Source organism: Tachypleus tridentatus, chromosome 8 (genome assembly GCF_004210375.1).
Source record: "Tachypleus tridentatus isolate NWPU-2018 chromosome 8, ASM421037v1, whole genome shotgun sequence".
NCBI classification, from domain to species: Eukaryota; Metazoa; Arthropoda; class Merostomata; order Xiphosura; family Limulidae; genus Tachypleus; species Tachypleus tridentatus.
Window position 1 is genome coordinate 103,203,409 of NC_134832.1, and position 19,684 is coordinate 103,223,092.

A 19,684-nucleotide genomic window follows, 5' to 3' on the forward strand; every position below is an offset into this window, starting at 1 on the left:
AAAACAGAATTGTGCTACAATAAATGAATAATTAAAATGAACGCGCACAAAATAAGTCATATTATTTACAAAACAAGGAAATTAATAACTAGATGGGACTCCCTTACAGGTAGCAACACCAGCAAAATTCTTAGGGATTAAATATGACTAAAAATGAACTGGATGCCACACATTAATTGCATAAAAACCAGAATTTGGGGGAAAAAGCGAGTAAACTTAGGAGCTACTAGTAATAACCAAAAAACTTCACCAGAAAACATATTAAAATTTACAGAGCATGCATAAAACTGGTCGTAGAATATGCCTATATAACATGAATGAGTATATCGAAACCACACATGAACAATCTCAGTATTTTTATACAACTATTCAAACATGCCAACACTATCAGATAGACTCCTGGATAATTTGCTTCAATATTATTAGAAAAATGAACTGATGAGGAAACTACAAAGTTACATAATACATAACGAACCAAATTATATGTACATTTCCCCTCTAAATATCAAAATTATGAAATTTGCAGGCCAAACTGGGCTAGGCGAACTGAATTCGAGAAACAAACGAAGCCCTGTTTTATAATGTTTTGTATGTAAAAATAGAATAACGTGTTTGTATATTTGTGGCTGTATTGCGAACACAAGCTAATAGTGCGATGAAGAATAAGTGAAGATAGTAATGATATACGAGTTAATATTATCCCTTGAATTGGATATGGGATATGGATATTGATATCCCTGATCCAAAACATGGACCAAATCTCCATGAAGAATACACACTTTGCTAAGTGTTACGTTCTTCGAAAAATTTTGGAAGTTATAAAAAAAAATCAAATGAAACCAATAGAAAAATACATCTCTGAAAATATGGACCAATGTAACAGTATCTGAGGTATAAGTTACTTTGTTTGATACTCATTTGTGAAATTATCAACAGTAAAATAATGGAGGAAATCGAAGGATATAGATCAGACCTGAAGGGTACAAGAATATTTGCTGATTAAATTTCCAGCACTTTATGCTTAGCAGGTAATACTTACTCTAGTGGCACAGCAATAAGTTTGAAGGCTTATAATGTTAAAAACTGGACCTCGATCTCCTTGGTAGATACAGCATTAGATAGTCCATTATGTATCTTTCTGTTTAAAAACAAACAAATGTTCGTTAAAAACGGTCCAACAGTAGCACAGCAGTATGTCTGTGGACTTACAACGCTAGAATCTGGGTTTCAATACCCGTGGTGGGCAGAGCACAGATAGCCCATTGTGTTGCTTTGTGCTTAGCTTCAAAACAAATAAACAAATACTAAATAAATGAAATACTTAGAAGTTGTACGGAGGATACATACATTACATTACAACGATTTTGGAAAGTTACACAGTGTTACAGTCAGTATTTTCACTTCTGGTCATGCTCTGTCTAACAACCTTGCCACCTAAAAAGAGGCTGCAGCGTAACTTTCGTTACATGAGGCTCCGTCAGAAGATTCTAAGGATCAATGTATATCAATCATTCCTTCATGTTTTCCATAATTCATCTAGTGTACTATGACTTGAGCTTACAGCGCTATCTTAAAAAGTCTTATCACACAGAAATCCATAAACGCTGCTTCCAGCGACTTAATTAATATATCTTTGTATATTATGTTTTCCAGTTTTTTTTGAGGTATGTGACGTTTCAACAGGAAGTATAACTTAAGTTCTTTTCTTGTAAATACATATATAATTTGCCTCGTTTTTAGACGGACATCTTTCTTTATTATGTTGCATACTGTTGCTTATAAAATGCCTCACTTTACTTACAGTTGTTGGGTACAACTTTTAAGCTTTCTTTCCCGATAATTCTGGCTGCCTAAATTGATCCGAAGTTCTTCGTTTTCATTAAGTATAAGGAACATTCCCGTCTCGAAAATTATAAATTCCTCATCCAAACACACCTTTATAATTTTAGTGTTTTAATATCTTACGTTGAAAAGAAGAGTTGTTGCACACCCTTCTTAAACATAATCACTTTTCGATAGCATCAAACTCCTTACGAAATGCCAAACAATATAAAAAATGTATTTCTGATATATTCAAATTCTAAATAAATTCTAAATTACGCAACCCCTATATTTCTCGCAAACTGTTAAATAATTAAAAAGTCATGTCATATATAAAAAACGTAAGACAACAATATAAAAACTAAAGGATATCCTCTCTAATGCACCATATAGGCTGACAGTCAAAATAATGTTACTTATGAAGGTTTGTTTTTGTTTTGAATTTCGCGCAAAACTACACGAGGGCTACCTACTCAAGCCGTCCCTAATTCAGCAGCACAAGATTAGAGGGAAAGGAGATAGCCACCACCACCCACCGCCAAATCTTGGGCTACCACTTAACCAATGAATAGTAGGATTAACCATCATCAAGGCTGAAAGGACGGGCATGTTTAGTTAACGGGGATTCGAACCAGCAACCCTCAGACTGCGAGTCGAACGCCCTAACTACTAGGCCATGCCGGGCCTAAATATGAAGGAAATGCTTAGGGATTAACACATGCAACCTTGTTACAAGGCTTCAAATATAAAATACATGTATTTCAATATAATAATTTTGATGAAATGAATGTTATAGCACGTTTAGATAAAAGGAAAGAAAATTTTGTATTGTTTACGTCCTATAAACTTATAGTTATATCTACAAATTTGTCCTCAAAATTTAGTACGTCGTCACTAAAGAAATATTAGCAATATACACACAGAATTTGAAATGAACAGAAAAAATAACGCACAGATATTCCACATAAAAGTTTACGTATTATGATTTGTCTAAGTTAAGCGCAAACATACACAATGGGTATCGAAATCAGATGTTCAGCACTATAAGTCTTCAGACTTACTGTTACTTAACTTTATGTCAAACTAAGTTGTAACTGTTGTAATGGATGTCAAAGATATATGAGCTCATTGTACCCGAAGAAGGCGTTAAAATCTTATACACGAACTTATCCATTCAAAGATGTCGAATTTGTTTTGAGAAATCGTTTCAGAAAAAATAGGTGTTGTTAATCTTGAATAAACTTATATTTAATGTCCTTATGTACCGAATATAGATAACAACCCTCATTGAATGATGATATACTCTCTTACACGTGTATTGTGAAGTAAACACGTTTTTCATGTCACTTGCAGGTGTTTTGTTCTCAGAACACTTTTAAGGTATAAAGGTATAAAGTTCGTATATTACGTCATTTGTATCTCATAAGCTATTAAACGTGAAAACACTTTGTGTACCTTGCCTCTCTCTTAAACACGTGTAGTTGATCACCCAGCGAAACCCACACTGTCATAGCTCAGTTAGTTCTATAAATAATGTACTGACAATTCTATCTTGTTTATTCTTGGTAGTTAGTAGCAAATACTGTTAACACTGTTCAAACTTTTATGTGAAACCGATAATCTATTTACAAAGTAGAAAGATAAAAGAGCACGAGCTGGCAAAGAGCCAGAAGCCAAAACAAACAAAAATGCAGAAGATGAAAAAATAAACAAACGTGACTAATCTCGTACTTTAACATAGATATTTTGTCTCTTTTCTCACTTGCATGAACCAGTTTTTTTTTAATCAAACGCCTTACGTTCGCCAGATAACTGATATATTTGTGGTTATAAAGTTTATTATTTTAAAAGTAACATATTTCATGAAACAACTTTGAAAAATTGAGGATTTTTTTTTCCTCAAGTATGCTTAAAGTTTCAAAATTACATCCGCGCATTGTGCGCGTTAAGAGAATGTTAACAATTGAGTTTTATTTTACGATCTTAGTATTTACTACACCAATATTCTATAAAAGTGGATATGCCATTTTACTTCGTAAATAGATTCTAAACCTAATTTATTTTGATATATTTGATAGAAATACGACAGACAACATATTTGTTTGTTTTATAGATACAAACGTAATACGGCAGCATGCTATTATTTTGTTATTTTCACTTTAGCGAAAACTTTCAATGTCATTGTCTAGAGCGAATAGCACTTCCACAACGAACGTTAGCACATTCCGGATTTCGAACGCCTTTTGTTGTTTCAGATATAAAATATTTAAGATCTCGCTACGAAGTCCAGAAAGTGTAGAGAATTGAATTTCTCTGTATCAATCATGAGAAGCATGTCTTAAAACATAAGTAAGAGATAAAATGCATACATTTCACCACCAACCAGCTACACACTAACAATAAATACAGTAAAATAATGCATATATAATAATTATACGTTTTCACAATAGACACGTAAACACGACTGAATTAGAAAGAAAACAAACTGACAATCATTACGACTACAGTCATAAAACCCTCTTTCCCGAATTTTTCAGTTTTACACAAACAGTCAAACAACGATAAATATTAAGTTGCAACCTCAAGCAAATATTCGAAAATATTTTAATCACATGAAAACTCCAACTCATTCCAACAGTAACCTGCCACAATATACAAATAAATATGGTTTATAATGTTTGCAAAATATTTGAACAATAATTGTGTGTCTTTTTAAGAGCAAAGATGCATAATGGACTAGATGCACCGTGCCTACCGCAGGAATCGAGCCCTAATTTTTTGCGTTGCAATCTCTCAAGCTTTTCGCTGAGCCAGGGAGAAAAGTAGGACATGCCAATAACAACAACAATAATCCTTTTGAAGAATTTGAGCTCAAATAACAAAAGTATTTTAATATCACTCGGGCATTCAGTTATGATAATTTGAGCATTGTCCAAACTACAGTTTTGCCCAAATGTAAATATTTCATTACTACTGTAAATCAATTAAAATAATACGAAAATTATAAAACTATCAAGCAATTAAAAAGTTACCATACATTATATGGTTTGGTTTGAATTTTGCACAAAGCTACAAGACGGTTCTCTGCGCTAGCTGTCCTTAATTTAGCAGCGTAAGGTTACAAAGAAGGGAGCTGGTCATCACCACCCATTGCCAACTTTTGGACTACTTTTCTTTACCAACGAATAGTGAGATTGATCTTCAGATAATTACGTCGTCACGGCTGAAAGACAAGCGTGTTTGGCGTTACGGAGATTTGAACCCGCGACCATCAAATTACGAGTCGAGTGCCTTAACCATCTGGCACTCAACCAACGTGCCTCAAAGCTACACACTTACGACAGTGCTGTCGACTATCTGCTGAGCCCACCGACGGAAATCGAACCCCTGATTTTAGCGTTATAAATCCTTAGATTTACCGCTGTACTAACGGGGTGCAGACGTTAGAACTAATAATAAAAACGTTGAATATATATTTAATCGTCATCTAAGCTGTCTTTAGAATACATTTCAACTTCTAGTCGGTTTCTTGTCATCTTCTACTATTCATTTTTTAAACGGATGAGATGTGTATAATAGGTGAATATTTAATAACATTTAATAAGTTAATTTTGAAATATTTTTATTCAAACGAAGTCAGGGTTCTTTACTACCTAACATCATATATATATTATTGATTTGATTTTTTGTATGAAAGTCGGCATATTTTATTTGTTTGTTTGTTAGTTAAACACAAAGAGCTTTATGTACAGAAACACTTGGGCCTGGCATGGCCTAGCGCGTTAAGGCGTGCGACTCGTAATCTGAGGGTCGCGGGTTCGCATCCCCGTCGCGCCAAACATGTTCGCCTTTTCAGTCGTGGGGGCGTTATAAAGTGACGGTCAATCCCGCTATTCGTTGGTAAAAGAGTAGCCCAAGAGTTGGCGGTGGGTGGTGATGACTAGCTGCCTTCCCTCTAGTCTTACACTACTAAATTAGGGTCGGCTAGCACAGATAGCCCTCGAGTAGCTTTGTGCGAAATTCCAAAAACCAAAGCAGAAACAGTTTTTAACGTCCTAAGCCTTCAGACTTATCGTTGAACAACTGCGATACAATAATTTGTATATTCTACTTTAAGAAAATGTTATTTAAAAATTTGTAATCCTGTATCGTATTATTTTAAAATTTAAAAAAATGTATTTTTAAAATACAAACATTTATTAAGTTCAAATTGTTAATTTATCTTCAAGTGTCTTAGGCGGATAAATTCATAGAACTTAAGCTGGTATCATGTAAATCATGTGACGTAGAGGTGCTACCTATTGTAGTGACGCGTATAATTACGTGCAACAAATATTGTTCGATTTACTAGAAGACACATTTAACAACCTAACACTATCTTACTATAATGGACATAGCTTGTACATCAGTATCTATGTATGTAATCAAAACTCCTTCGCCATCTAATGAATGTAATCGCAAACAGAAATCCATGAAAAAAAAAAATCCATATTTTGGATATTTAAGATTCAGACAATTAGAAATATAATTGCGGTATCTGCAACAACCATTTCTTTATAATAGAACACAATATTAAATAAGTGTACCTTACTCACAACAACAACATAACCTTTACTAGGATTGTACATGAAGGTTTGATTGTATATTTATTGATGTGAATTTTAGATGTAATTCTAAGAAACTGGAGTTTTTAAAATCTATTATTTTTTCTAAACTGTACTTCTTTTAATATATGAAAACTATTAAAATTTTGAGCTAAGTACGTTGAATAATTTTGATGCAACAAGTTGCGTAAACTGAAGAGCACAATCCGAACACTTTTCCTGTGCAGTACTTCCCAGAAAAATAATAATAATCTTTCAGAAAATGTTAACTTTTTCTAGTTTGTTTGTTTTTGAATGAGTTACAAATACTGCGATTAGTAGCTACTAGCACAAATAGCCGCCTGTAAAATGGCGTTTCTACTAGTATTTAAAATCAGGGCTAATAGTCAGATAAGTTTGTTTGTTTCGGAAATTCATGCAAAGGCTATTTGAATTTGTCGTCCCGTTTCCAAACTAAGTAACTAGAAGAAAGAGAAAGGAAGCTAGTCAACAGTACCCATCCCCAACATTTGGGCTATTCTAATTTAATAGTGGGATTTGACAGTCACTCTTGTAATGCATTCACAGCACCTAATTCCGCAGTATGACTTTTCATCAATCGGATGCAAACCATGTGTCCTTAGATTCACAGCCCAATACGCTAATGACAAGGCTAAGCTCAGCCCGTTCAGGTAAGAAATGTAAGCTCCCTGCTATGATAAACGAAAACCAAATTTTTTCTGTGTAAAAAAAAAGATAAGCAAAGTGTCTTCTAAAAAAAATTTGTCCTTCTTCTATCTAAGTGATAATATTCTTTTAAAGTCAACGATTATAACTTTAAAAATTTAACTTAAAACTTCAAAAACATGTCTTCTTGAATAGATAATGCTTCCAGTTCTAGCTGGGAGATCTGTATACCCAGAGGTTTTAAAACATCATTATAAACTTAAGTCCACTTCTAGTTAGTATTTAACTGTCAAGCTTTTCCGCACAGTTTTAATACGTATAGAAACAATTTAATTTCAAGTTTGATGAAATGCCCTCTAGCATTTTTCCAATGAGCCGTTTTGACGCTCAGTATAATTTTAGCAGCACGTGACAGTGACTAATTTCACTTGTAAAGAAACGCAAATCTGTTTCATTTCAGAGTTTTTCTGATCCTATCTCCTTCTGGTGTATATTAGATGATGTATTAACTTAATTATTCTTTAAGTATAAAATTTTTAATCAAATTTGCTTGTCATAATATTTATGATTGGCTTGTTTGTTATGAATTTTGCGCTACTCGAGGACTATCTGCGTTAGCCGTCCCTAATTTTGCAGTTTAAGACTAGAGATAAAGCAGCTAGCCATCACCAACCACCGCCAGCTCTTGGGCTACTCTTTTACCAACAAATAGTGGGATTGACCGTAACATTATAACGCTCTCACGGTTGAAAGGGCGAGAATGTTTGGAGTGACAGGGATTCGAACCTGCAACTCTCGGATTACGAGTCAAGTGCCTTAACCACCGGGCTCTAATATTCATGAAGAGCTTTGTAATTTTCATATACAACTGCTAAAACTACAAATGTAAATATGCTTAGTTAAACATATCTCACAGCATGATTTCAAGAAGCAATATCCACTTCCTCTAATTTTTGCAATATATAAAAACAAATCGAATGTAAATAAATATAATAGTTCATATTTGCAGCTAGTTTTCGTTTCACTTTTCCTTTGAACTCTATGTTACTCTTTAAATGGAAAAATACGTCGTTAGATGTAGTTTAACCTTCTCATGCATAGCTCGTCTCATCTGTGCATCTGCTGCCCTCTACTGGCTAAAGATCAATCAACACGGGATCTTCAGTTGTACAGTTTAATACTTGATCAGATTTTCAAGACATTTTCGAAAAGCCCTCTAATGGCGTATAGAGTGGCGAAAAAAAAAACTACTTCTTAGAGTTAAAACTAAAAAAGTATATAATGATATCCAAAAACTACAGAAAGAGACGTTGCTAATTAACAAACTACGGTGAGAACTAAACGAAACGTGTTGATCAGTTAACTCAGGGTGAAAGAATTTTCAACAACAAAAAGCAAATACAGAAAGTCGTCTAAAATAGTTGAGTGCTAGTTTCACTAAGTAAATACTATACAAATATTCAATAAACAATACTTTTCAAGACAAACTTTATAATATAATTATTTTGATCATATTTTGTAACTATTAAATTTACAATGAAGTTATTCTGATCTTTTTCTGAAGTATTCACATTATCGCAAATCGTTTTGACTATTTTTTTTAAATATTAAGTAATTTTTTTTTTTTTGAATTTTGCACAAAGCTACTCGAGGACTATCTGTGCTAGCCGTCCCTAATTTAGCAGTGTAAGACTAGAGGGAAGGCAGCTAGTCATCACCACCCACCGCCAACTCTTGGGCTACTCTTTTACCAACGAAAAGTGGGATTGACCGTCACATTATAATGCCCCCACGGCTGGGAGGGCGAGCATGTTTAGCGCGAACCCGCGACCCTCGGATTACGAGTCGCACGCCTTACGCGCTTGGCCATGCCGGGCCATTAAGTAAATAACGAGTGTATTTTGATTTTAGTTTGGAAAATATTTAGTTTATAGTAAACGTTTATGGAACCGATACTATAACATGTTCAACTAAAGCCTACATATCTTTATCCTAATTTTTGAATAATTCTGATCATAATAAAAGCATTTTAATCATATCTCTTTATTTGTTTTCAAAGTAAAGCCACATTGGACTATCTAGTGTGTCCACTGCAGGAAATCGAACCAAGGTTTCAGTGTTATAAGATATGTATCTTAATTTATCCGAACGAGTCTCGGATTTATTTCGTTACGTTCGTGACATTTCAAATAGCTGGAAATTTTCATTTTAACTTAAAAGTTAATAGATTGTCGACATATATCAAATTTATAATACTTGCCAACACGATTGATACACACAATTTTCTTTCTCAACACAAATATATTTTAATATACAAACAACAATACAATTTATAATAACGGTTTTTATAAATAATGATCTATATACAAGGATGTTCTTAAGACTTACAAACAATACTGAGTCTTCTAACTGTTCTGGAACTGAATATTTTTATCGACGGTTCACGATGAGCGAATTAGTTCTACGTCGATAAACAGATACATTTCACTTGACGGTAAACTAGCTAACACCTTCGCAAGTGAGTTTTTTCCCGACGAAAATATCTAATGATCTCGTAGAAACACTAATGTCCGAATTTAATTCACTGAAGCTAAGCGGTTTGCAACGTCCGAAATCTATAAACATTCCTGGTCAAACATCTGTGGTTTCCAGATTAATAAGCGTTAACCACCGTTACAGCTTCCGAGGTTTATAGCATACTAACTGTAAGAAACCAACAATATCAAACTCTCTCTTGGCGCGTCGATTTATAACCTTTTAGGGTAAGGTTCTCGATAGCTCAGTTGGTCACATCTTATGAAATATTTAGCGTGTATTGAAAATACAGAGATGCCAACTATTTTAAATGACTGAGCGTAATGATTGTAGACAGAGCCCGTACAGATATCGTACAACCATTGGATACAGTTTTGAGTCATCCATGTCTGTGAATCCATCTGTGGATAAACTGTAAACACTATTAGTAAGTATACTTAAAATCATTTTGTCATCTTCACAACCAAACATTTGTACAATTGCTGTAGTTTTGATTCTAGCATAGTGATATTTTGTCGCTATATCAGAGTCTGGAAACACTTTTCTGAATAGATGTCCTGCATGATCGGCTACAGCTGGGGGTAAATTATGAGCAATGACGAGTTGCGTGAACATCACTTCTGCATTTATGGTTTCATATTCTGAATTCTTACTCATAAATGTCGTTATCTGCATCGTTTTTGTCTTCGTCTCAGCCTTCTGTTGGTGAGATGCAGATTTTGTATGTCTGGAACAATCGTTTATCCCGCCATTTGCCACAGAAAAATCGATGTGACAAACTGTACAAAACGCACGACTGTCACTGACTTTTGATGCAATGACCGGATATTGTGCACTATACTCTTTCCTAAATTTTTGATTCACAGTTTTAGTCCTTTTAGATTTGCCAGAAACAAGACAATCTGGTGAACGAGGCCTCTTTTTTTGCACCTTGTGAACAATCGCATTGGTGTTTCTATGCTGCTTAGTAAACGAGAAATACCCATCTACGCGAGCGCTGATTGGCTGACAAGCACTGATGACGTAACTATGGATTCCCCCACACACCCAGTATGGAGAAGCACTGCTCTCAAACTATTGGTAGGCGTCGGAGAAACAAATATTTTTTATTATTTCAAGCACAAACATGATTATCGCAAGTAGCCATTTGGACTATGTTTTATATTTATTATCAAAATTTATTTGTATCTCACTAGAAATTTTCTTTTCACCCCTTTCAAGCCCTGGTGGAACAATTTATCAATTTATTGTATAGATCTATATAATATATAATAATTTGGGAGTTGCAAAAAGTCGTAATATTTGTCTGTATGAGCGTAGTCGTAATGTATACACCAAATTCGTAATGATTACGCTCAAATCGTAATGGTTGGCATCTCTGAAAATATTCTGATTCCACCTGTTTTCTGAAATACTCAGCGTATGAAAGTAATTTATTTTTCTAATGAAACTTTTAGTGTATAATAATATAAATTTTGTGTAAGTTTTACACTGCAGCCACAGATCACAGTTAACACTTCTAACTCATACCGACTGAGCACAGTTCAAAAATTACAAACTTATAAGTTTTTATCGCCTGATATTCTTCGACGATCCAACAAAACAAATCTAATCATTTAAACCTTTTATTTTTTTAAAATCTGGGTATTATTCCAGTAGTCCTTTTCTCTACCTTTTCTAATAGATGGAATCGTTCTAAAGCAATCAGACCTGACCAATGTTTTTCGGATATGGTGTAAACTAAACTCTTATACAAAATAACATAGTATTTGTATGGTCATACTAGAAAAATTCATTAATAAATTTTGAATATCGGTTAATCGTAGCCCTTAAAGTCAGGCACTTCTTCGATACACGATTTCAGCTATTTCTCAACTATCAAAATCGAATTCTTCCACAACACCAGGCCCGGCATGGCCAAGCGTGTTGGGGCGTGCGACTCGTAATTTGAGGGTAGCGGGTTCGCATCCCCGTCGCGCCAAACATGCTCGCCCTCCCAGCCGTGTGGGCGTTATAATGTTACGGTCAATCCCACTATTCGTTGGTAAAAGAGTAGCCCAAGAGTTGGCGGTGGGTGGTGATGACTAGCTGCCTTCCCTCTAGTCTTACACTGCTAAATTAGAGACGGCTAGCACAGATAGCCCTCGAGTAGCTTTGTGCGAAATTCAAAAAAACAAACAAACAATCCACAACACCAACATGAAAAATCTTGTTATTTACTGACTTCAAAATGTATGATTTCACATTTTACAAAACTGACGTTTTAATGCACTTGATGTATCATATGGAACATTAGTGTCAGAAAGAATACCAGTCTTTGTTACCAACCAGAAATACGCCTGATACTACTTACAAAAGCAATATATATATATATACATATATTATTAGTATGTTATCTGGCTTTACACATTGTGCAATAATTAATTTTATGTTCCTAAAATTACTACACACATTTCAAAAGTAGTAATTCTTTTAGCCTAAACTACACGATGCCTTGTATGAGCTCTTTTCACCTCGGAGAATCAAACCCTGTATTTTATTATAATAAATTCATAAACTTTGCGACGAAACACTTCGGGACATTAATAGGTTTGGTTCTGAATTTCACCCAAAGCTACTCGAGGACTATCTGCGTTACCCGTCCCTAATTTAGCAGTGTAAGACTAGAGGGAAGGCAGCTAGTCATCACCATCCACCTTCAACTCTTGGGCTACTCTTTTACCAACGAATAGTGGGATTGACCTTCACATTATAACTCCCCCACAGCTGAAAGGGCGAGCATTTTTGGTGTGAAGGAGATTCTAACCCGCGACCCTCAGATTACGAGTCCAGTGCCTTAACTACCCGGTCATGCCGGGCCTAATTAATCATGTTTGACACTCACAGGTCGATTACAAAATACGAAGTTAAATACTTTTTACTCTTCTGAAAGCTAAGAATCTCTGACATTTAATACTATATACATTATTACCAAAATATTTCAAAACGTTATTGGATATTTACATATTTACACAGATGTAATACTAACACTGTTCTCATTATCATAAAGACTAGTTATCCCAGCGTACCCTTACAGACTATCATTTGATTATTAAGTATTTTAGTACTCTGTTGAATTTTGCACAAAGCTACTCGAGGGATACTTGTACTCTCCGTACCTAATTTAGAAGAGATATACTAAAGAGAAAGCAGCTATACAACACCACCCATCAATAATTCTTGCTTTACTCTAACAGCGTGATGGAACTGACGGTAACATTACAACGTCTTCATGGCTGAAAGGGCAAGCATGTTTTTCATGAATTAGATAATAGTGAAGGGCAGCCACGTTCACTGCTAGTTCGTTGTGAGAGGGTGCAGATTTCGCTTTATGTGTGTCAGCACATTTTAGTTTACTCTCATAACAGATTTTTCCGAAAGAATAAGTTTTTTAATCGTTTTGCAACTCATGTTTTAAGCAGAGCCTAAATAAGGGTATCTGCTTATTTTGTTGTTTTTTTTTCACATGGCTGTTTAAGGATTCAATGCCCAGCATAGCTCTCATTTAGCTCAGGAGTTAAACATTCGCCCATAAGCAGACGTGTTTTGACTTGTTTTTCTTTTACAATTCTTTGTTTGTTTTTAATTTTGTGCAAAGCTACACGAGGGTTATCTGCGCCGTCCCTACTTTAGAGGTGTAAGACTAGAGGGAAGGCAGCTAGTCATCACCACCCACCGCCAACTCTTGGGCTACTCTTTTACCAACAAATAGTGGAATTGATCGTAACATTATAATGCCACCACGACTGAAATGGCGAGCATGTTTTGTGTGACGTGGATTCGAACCCGCAACCGTCAGATTACGAATCCAATGCTTTAATCACTTGGCCTTCTTGCCAAGGCTCGCGCAAAGCTACACAAGGGCTATTTGCACTTGCTGTCCCTAATTATCAAAGAAAGAAAACGTGTTCCGATATAATTCATTTGATGAGAAACACTAGTAGTTTTTATATATGGCACTGATATGAAAATTTCTTTGTTTATTAACACGGAGAAGTAACTTACCAGGTTATTACACAACCTTAAAACTTTCATGAAAGTTTTTAATTTTATCAATGAAAGTACTAGGGTAAAGATTTGAAATGAAATATTTCTAATGTTACATCGTAGTGTTTATCTATACTTTCTTTAATATAGTTCAGAACTTCACCTCCCATAACTGAAGATTTTTTGGTCATGGCATTTTTACTATGAATAATAAACCTGTAATTGTACAGTCTTATATGTAATTTGAAAATCCAAAAGAATTTGAAGTATATTACATTGTTTGAATCAAACGTCCGATAAAACTAAAATGTGTTAATGACATTCGCTATGTTATTTTATCGTGCTTATAAACTCCGTTACCTGAAGTTTCAACATGCGTATTTAAATTAAACCCTAGTTCTTTATGTAAAATTATAAAACTTCCTCCAACTGAAAACAACGGTGTGTGAGTGTCGTCTTATAGCAAAGCCACCGAGGAACATCCTTTGATGAGTGGTCTAGATAATGTCTTGTTGAAGTGATGTAATAAAAGTTAACACAATATATTGTGATATTTACGAGATTAATTCATCTGTAGAAGCTTAGAATATTTTACGTCATAATTTCTAAGTAGTTTTAAGGTGAAATTTAATTCAACAAATAAATGATTCTTATAATACTGTAAGTGAAAGTCTTCACAAACAAATGGACTAAGTTACAAATATTACCACAAAATTGTGAAATATTTACATTAAAAGTTATTATTTTGAACTGTTATATTTAGTCTCTATAAATGTAATAAATAATATTAAAGCTATTTTTATAACTCTTGTTCAGTTTCCCAGTAAAGGAAGAAGTAATAGCTGCTTTACGAAGGAAAACGTGACGTTTTCTAAATCAGTTTAAAGCTTTACAGTTTATCAGCTTTCGGTATTATAACAGTTTTGAAATATTATTCATGGGCGTTCATATGATGTATTACCGAGAGCGGGAACAAATATATCAGTTATGTAGTGATTATTAACACAGAAGTCTTTATTTTTTGAAATATACACAACCTGTGGTTGATAAAACCTTTTCAAAGCGAACAAAGTAAATGCCTTAAGCAAAGGAATGACAAGGATTTCTGACGTCAATCTCTGTACAAAAATACAATATTATAGTTATTTTTAAAATGCTATATTTGAAGAGCTGGGAATCACGTTTTTATTTCGATCATTTCACTGGTATACACATCCAGGGTTGGCTGTGCTCTCTATTATTATCTCCTGACCTTCTCTCAATTAGCTATTGATCAGACGACATCTCCAGCTATCAGTAGTAATAACACTAACACTAATGTTTGTCTGAAATAACGGGTAGTCACTCTGTGTTGTTACTCTGTCAAACTCTCGTTGTTAAAAGAAAAATAACTTAATGTGAACGAATCTCGTGAACAGTCACGTTCCAAAGGTGCTGGCGATACATTAGGATGGACATCGACGTTGCTACTTCCAGCGTGCTTGTTACACTGATACATGGCGTGTCAAAATAACACGGAACAACTAATGTATCCAACTGTCCCCAGTGACATAGAATGGTGGTGTTTTCCTTCCACTGGATTGTAAGTCATGTGACAGAATGTTTAAAGTAACGAATACTTGCTTTTCGGTGTCATTTCTCAAAACACAATTCAGCTCAGCCAGTAATCTTTTAAGGCGCTAGTTCGAGCGATATATAGCTACAACTAATTAACGTAATATCAATTACACATTACGAAAAAAAGTTGCATACATTACTGCAGTTACCTGTTACTTTAGATGACTGTGTGGCGTTTAAGACTGATGTATTCGGTTCACCGTTCACGACCAAATCTTTACCTTAGGGTGTTTTTATTAATCTGTAATTTTCGTGCGAAGTTAAACAAACGGTTATCTGTTCATAGTCGTCCCTAATTTGGGTAAAGGTCGCTGTAATGAGCACAATATTAATTTTGATCAAAGAAAATGGAGAAAAACAGTTGCAGCTGGTGTTTAATCTCTCAGATTTAATAACTTTATGTGGTATGGTGATCTCTCAGGTTTAGTAACTTTATATCGTGTGGTTTTAGCTGGTGTGTGATCTCTCACGTTTACTCGTTTTAGTTGGTATGGTTTCAGTTGATATGTGATCTCAGGTTCAGTAACTTTATGTAGCATGGTTTCAGCTGGTGTGTGATCTCTCAGGTTTACTAACTTTAGTTGGTATGATTTCTGCTGACGTGTGATCTCTCAGGTTTACTAACTTTAGTTGGTATGATTTCTGCTGACGTGAGATTCCTCAATTTTAGTAACTTTAGTTGGTATGGTTTGGTGACTTGAAGAACCTAGCCCGGCATACAAAGTTTAATGTGGTGACAAATAAATTAATCAACCTTATCGTTATAGAAGCCTTAACAACGATTATCATTGTAAAAGAATAACACTATATTCTACCTACACATTTATATTGATGTTACAAAAGTTTTGGGTATTGCTTAGCGTTTACAATTTCCTAGTGTTCAAAACCACTTGCAAAAGTTACTGAAAGGTTTAAATGCATCTTGCTTAAAGTCATCTTGAAAACAAAAACAGAGAAATGGTCGTTTGCGAGTATATTTTCTTAATGTCATTGGCGCGAGTGATTAAGTTGCCAATTCTCATGGCTAAAAGTTTGTTAGCCAACTAACTAGTGCTAAGAATTCAACAGTTAATGCTCCAGCAACAACGAACATCACAAATGGAACACAATAGATAAGATCACTTTGAATAATAATATAAACTGACATAATAAAATCATCAATCCGAAGTCGTTTGGCAGCCTCTACATTTATATACAGTTGTATTTATGAAAGAGTACCGTAAAAATCGTTATGAAATAAATATTTGTATATTCACAAGTTCTAGAAGTGTTCAATTTATCTACACGTTTTTCAAACATACTTACATACACCAGAACCCAATTAACATAGTATATCGTTACCTCTCAACTGATGTATATTCGTTTAGCTACGAAATTACAGCCACACTTTCAGTGTATATAGACATCATGAAGAATGTTTTATAATTCAAGAGTAAATAAAGATACACACAGATAAGGTTTATATTCGACTCTGACCAAATTCTTTAATACTATATCTATATACAGTAACTTCGTATTACCCTATTCACCTTCGCAACTAAACAAACAATAACTTCTACCAAAAACTACCAACAAAAACAATTCTTTAATTAAAAATTCAGATGTGTCAATTTACACTTAAAACTTACCTTTTTCATTCGTTTGTCATCAAAAATATCTCCAAATATTCAACAGCAAAGATGGTAATAATAATTTTGTAACTTACGAATGTCTAATAATTTGCATAAAAGTCTCCAGTTCTTACGTAATTTCCATATTCATTGTATCTATTTTAATTATTGTCTCTGATTGTTCCCACGTATTTTGTATCTGCAACGAATCTCAAACTGAGATAACACAAGCCAAGAAAATGGGAAGAACAAGGCGTTAACGTTAGCAGTTTTCGATGCAAAGGCTGGTCAAGCTTAGGATATTGTTTTGAGACAACTAACTCACTTTACTGGCATAATATGTAGTCAAGATTAGTTTCATTTTCTAGCTCCTGGAGAGTATAGACTATCACTGATTTGTTTTAAACAAACTAGAATGCGGTAATTAATAATCGTTACGAAACTGGACGATTCCACTTAAAGGAAGCTGTAGCAGACTGTTGTTATATTTCTTGATGGTCGCGATTCGAGACTAAGAGACAATAAAGCATATTTTTCTGAATTACTAAAGAAATTACAACACAGGTGCAACAATATCTCAGTTACCGCACCATATTTGACACACATAGCCGTACGATACTTGGTCCTACGCTTCGTACACGGAACATTTGGCGCTAAATGCCGCGTCTGTGAACTACTGCAGAGGGCACGCGCAGAAATGCTCAACACTCAAGTTAAATCAACGACCTACCTTGTTTGATACTAAATTACTTTAAGCAGATGACTATCTTTAACGCTAGAGCTTACGACAATAGACAATCTACATTATACTTCAAATGTATGATTATTCATAAAAAGTGACTAATAGACAAATGAGATACTAATAAAAATATTTTGTTTTCAGAATCAATATTACGAGACTTAAAAATAATCTTAAGTTAGCTGGCATTACATGAATTTTGGTCAGATGATATTGAATAAATTTTTAAGCAAAGAAGATTTAAAAACTCATCCGCAAAATTTTACTTTCTAGTTACCTTTTTTTAAAAAAAAATAACGCAATTCGTCATGCGGTAATATTGTTCTAAAAAAAAATCCATTACTGATGTGTGTCCATCTAGTGATGATGTTCTTAACTAAAATGCGAAAAATTGTAAGAATTAACATTGGTCCTTGGAATTTATAATAAAAATGTATATAATAGAGAAAACATATCATTATTTACGTATAACACGTAGAGCTTGGTTTGACTTTATTAACAAACCTTTATAAGCTTAATTGTTTATTTAATTTAGAAGTTGATGATATGATAAAAATATATTTCAATACCCACTATGCAATCTCAGATACCGAAATTACAACTGTTGATACAAAAATATAAGACAAAACAAAGAACATAAATCACTTGTTTTCTAAACAGATCAATAAAATATTTTACGTTAGAAAAACTGTGTGTTGATGAAAGATACGTTTATGACACAAACTAGAAATCGAATACATCCAGTCACAATAAACAAGCTTCGTTCTTAACTGAACGTGTCTTTATGATGATATAGAATGTTCTTCATCATTATGTTGCCCTCATAAACTAGCGAGATTGAAGGATTTCAACGGGAAAAAAATTGGTTCTTATCGGTCATTTTCGAAATAAGACATAGTATTCTAATTTAACTATTGCAGAGACACATAATGGATCAGAAATCTTTTAAACAAATTAAGTTTATGATTCTAAGGTCTAATGAAGGTTTTTGAAAAAGTACACATACATATACCAATACACCAGGAAGCACTTTGAACACAGACATTCCTAACATTTTCTCTGTTAACAACAATGGGAGTTAAACACACACATTAGAAACTAAATACTAACTTTTGATATTAGCTCTGAAAATAACAAGACATAAAAGAGACTATACATAAATGTTGCAATTAAATGCTATTTTTTTTATTGTTACTGAATACCATATGAACAACTGTATGTCTTTATAAAATAATAAGGTATTATATTTCTACATTTAAGTAGTAAGTTGCTTAAAATATAATCAACGTAGAGTTAACAATTGTGAATTAATGCTATAAACTGTCAATTTTTGTGCACATAATCCTGAAATTTCTATACGAATTTGGAATTATACACTTGTATAAAATAAGGAAAGTTTAGAAGTTGGAGGTATTAAATTTACATTTTTGTTAGGTTTACACAAATATCATAACAGAGTTAATATATTATTCCTTTACTCCAACCAAGCTATTACTCTGCTGTAAAAATTAAAATTGCCCTCTTACTTGTTTTGTATTTAAGCACAAAGCTACACAAAGGTTATCTATGCTTGATCCACAACAGGTATCAAAACCCGGTTTGCAGCAGTACAAGTCTGCAGACATATCACTGTGCCACTGTGAAGTGTACCTTCTTGTCCAAATTCTTAAAATTCGTTTCTTTTATTTTAATATCCTTACCAATACGTGAGTGCAATTTCTAGTTTTCCCATGTTCGTTTTGAGTAATATAAGTTAAGATATCTGTAATAAATTTAAAAGGAAGATTCTGCCAAAATCACAGTTCATACATATTAAAAGAAATATGTAATACAGAGCACAATCACATACAATGGATATAAATATAACTTTCCAAAATTCCAGAGGAATTTTACTTTACTTAAGGAATTTCATATTTTTAAATGGCTCTTCTAATCATAAATGCACAGTCCATTCATATTTCAAAGTACATATTGCATGGATTAAATAAAAGAAACAATTCATGAGAAAATATAATCTTCATGATACCTTTCTCTCAAGTGAATGTAAGTTTATTTCCTTATTGCTA

The 19,684-nt window shown here is 33.8% G+C and overlaps 1 protein-coding gene across 1 annotated transcript in view; it reads right to left on the bottom strand.

The window, feature by feature from the left end:
* Window positions 1–19,667, bottom strand: part of LOC143223091 (kazrin-like) — a 167,605-nt gene extending 147,938 nt beyond the window's left edge. The window contains exon 1 of the mRNA XM_076450536.1: window positions 16,898–19,667. The gene's annotated coding sequence lies outside the window, so the exon portion shown is untranslated. The remainder of the gene's footprint in view (window positions 1–16,897) is intronic.
* Between the last annotated feature and the right edge of the window lie 17 nt (window positions 19,668–19,684).